Source organism: Schistocerca serialis, unplaced genomic scaffold (assembly GCF_023864345.2).
Source record: "Schistocerca serialis cubense isolate TAMUIC-IGC-003099 unplaced genomic scaffold, iqSchSeri2.2 HiC_scaffold_879, whole genome shotgun sequence".
Classification (NCBI taxonomy): domain Eukaryota; kingdom Metazoa; phylum Arthropoda; class Insecta; order Orthoptera; family Acrididae; genus Schistocerca; species Schistocerca serialis.
In genome coordinates, this window is record NW_026048495.1 from 355,117 (window position 1) to 358,632 (window position 3,516).

The window sequence follows — 3,516 nt, forward strand, 5'->3', positions numbered from 1 at the left end:
TCTCCAAAACCAGTAGCGCAGTGCAATCGTGTAGCGCAGAGCAATTGTGAGGTGCCAGAAACACAGAAAAATTTTACTCAGACAGATTTTTTAGAGAATAGTACCCACAATCACGATCACTAGTCCAGAACACCAGCAAGAGCCTTTGCAACCTGACAAACCGATGAGCTCACCGATCTCATGAGAGAGCACACAAGGCAGAGATCAAGCACTCAAGACCCCAAGTAAATGGTGGATCTGGTTACCTGCAGAACATATAGCATATTTTCCCCGGCCAAGCAAGCAATGCCAGGGCACAGCAGAATCAAAATCAGTCTGTGACCTAGAAGGTTAGGCCTTTTTTTAGCACTTTTTATTTTCTCTTTGAAGGGGAAGGGTGGGCATTACTAGAGCATGCATTTTGCTCTTTTTCAGCGATGGGTGAACCACACATTTTTCAAATTTTTCTTCATTTCAGTTGTTTGCATAAGTGCTACATATTCATATTGACAAAAATTTTGTAAAATATTTTTGATTTTAACATTTAACAAAATTAATAATAATGTAATTTTAAAAATTAATTTATGAATACTATTCATTTCATTTTGGTTTTAATGACTTTAATAAAGATAAAAAAAAGCAATACATACAAATATAGACAGATATACAAATAGAGACAGGTATTATTTAATAGCACTAGAAATTGGAAAGAATTTGATAAAGAAACTAGAAATGTAAATGAAGTTTGATGGCAGTATTCACAGCAGGTAGATTTTCGCCTTTTGTTACATTACATTAGTTCGGTGCCACTCTTTGGTTTGGTTATTTGTAAATTAGTGTGTACATGTTGTTGTTGTTGTTGTTGTTGTTGTTGCTGTCCAGTGACTGGTTTGATGCAGCTGTCCACGCTTCTCCAGCCTGTGCAAGCCTCTTCATCTCCAAGTAACTACTGCAGCCTACATCCTTCTGAGTCTGCGTAGTGCATTCACCTCTTGGTCTCCTTCCATGCTTCCCACCAATACTGAGTTGGTGATCCCTTGATGCCTCATAATGTGTCCTACCAACCTGTTCCTTCGTCTAGTCAAGTTGTGCCACAGATTCATCTTCCCCCCACCCTCCCACCCCCACTCCCACCCTCCAATTCTATTCAGTACCTCCTCATTAGTTACATGATCTACCCATCTAATCTTCACCATTCTTCTGTAGCACCACATTTTGAAAGCTTCTGTTCTCTTCTTGTCTAAACTAGTTATCGTCCATGTTTCATTTCCATACATAGCTACACTCCATACAAATACTTTCAGAAAATACTCCCTGACACTTAAATCTATACTCGATGTTAACAAATTTCTCTTCTTCAGAAACACTTTCCTTGCCATTGCCAATTTACATTTTATATCCTCCCTACTTCGACAATCATCAGTTATTTTGCTGCCCAAGTAGCAAAACTCATCTACTACCTTAAGTGTCTCATTTCCTAATCTAATACCCTCAGCATCACCCGACTTAATTCGACTACATTCCATTATCCTCATTTTGCTTTTGTTGTTGATCTTATATCCTCCTTTCAAGACACTATCCATTCCGTTCAACTGCTCTTCCAAGTCCTTTGCTGTCTCTGACAGAATTACAATGTCATCGGCAAACCTCAAAGTTTTTATTTCTTCTCAGTGTATTTTAATTCCTACTCCAAATTTTTCTTTTGTTTCCTTTACTGCTTACTCAGTATACAGATTGAATAACATTGGGGATAGGCTACAACCTTGTCTCACTGCCTTCTCAACCATTGCCTTTCACTCCCTGTATTTTACCCCTGCCACCTTCAGAAATTGAAAGAGAGTATTCCAGCCAACATTGACAACAGCTTCCTCTAGGTCTACAAATGCTAGAAACACAGATTTGCATTTCCTTTCCTTAGCCTATCTTCTAAGATACATCGTGGGGTCAGTGTTGCCTCATGTTTTCCAGCATTTTTATGGAATCCAGACTGATCTTCCCCATGGTTGGCTTCTACCAGTTTTTCCATTTGTCTGTAAAGAATTTGTGTTAGTATGTTGCAACCATGACTTATTAAACTGATAGTTTGGTAATTTTTACACTTGTCAACACCTGCTTTCTTTGGGATTGGAATTATTATATTCTTCTTGAAGTCTGAGGGTATTTAGTCTGTCTCAAGCATCTTGCACATCAGATGGAAGAGTTTTGTTATTGCTGGCTTTCCCAAGGCTCTCAGTAGTTCTAATGGAATGTTGTCTACTCCCGGGCCTTGTTTCAACTTAGCTCTTTCAATACTATGTGAAATTCTTTACGCAGTATCATCTCTCCCATATCTTCATCTACGTCCTCTCCCATTTCCATAATATTACCCTCAAGTACATCGCCATTGTATAGACTATCTGTATACTCCTTCCACCTTTTTCCTTTTCCTTCTTTTCTTAGGACTAGTTTTTCCATCTGATCTCTTGATACTTGTACGGGTGGTTCTCTTTTCTTCAAAGGTCTCTCTAATTATACCTAGTGATACATGCTTCTGCATTCTAACATTTGTTCTCTAGGAATTCCTTCTTAACCATTTTGCACTTGCTGTTGATCTAATGTTTGAAACATTTGTATTCCTTTTCACCTGCTTCATTTACCGCATTTTTATATTTTCTCCTTTCATCCATTAAATTCAGTATCTCTTCTGTTACCCATGGATTTCTACTAGCCCTTGTCTTTTTACCTACTTGATCCTCTGCTGCCTTCACTATTTTCTCTCTCAAAGCTACCCATTCTTCTTCTTCTATTGTATCTCTTTCCTCTGTTCTTGTCAATTATTCCCTAATGCTCTCTCTGAAACTCTCTACAGCCTCTGGTTCTTTCAGTTTATCCAGGTACCATCTCCTTAAATTCCTACCTTTTCGGAGCTTCTTCAGTTTTAGCCTACAGTTTATAACCAATAAATTATGTCTTAAAATTTAAAACCCGGTTCCTAAATCTCTCTCTGGCCATTGTATAATCTGTCTGAAAGCTTCCAGTGTCTCCACGCCTCTTCCACATATACAGTCTTCTTTCATGATTCTCAAACCTAGTGTTAGCTATGGTTAAATGATGGTCTGTGCAAAATTCTACCAGGCAGCTTCCTCTTTCATCCGTACCTCCAGTCCATATTCACCTACTACTTTTCCTTATCTTCCTTTTCCTGCTATCGAATTTTAGTCCCCCATGACTATTAAATTTTTGTCTCCTTTAACACACTGAATAATTTCTTTTATCACATCATACATTTATTCAATCTCATCACCTGTGGAGCTGGTTAAATCGTGCATTCACCTGACCAGAAGTACTGTTCTTCCTGCCACCAAACTTCACTAATACCCGGTATATCTAACTGTAACCTATCCATTTCCATTTTTAAATTTTCTAACCTACCTGTTGGATTAAGGGATCTGACATACTACACTCCGATCCGCAGAAGACCAGTTTTGTTTCTCCCGATAACCACGTTCTCCTGAGTAGTCCCTGTCCGGAGATCTGAATGGGGGACTATTTTACCTC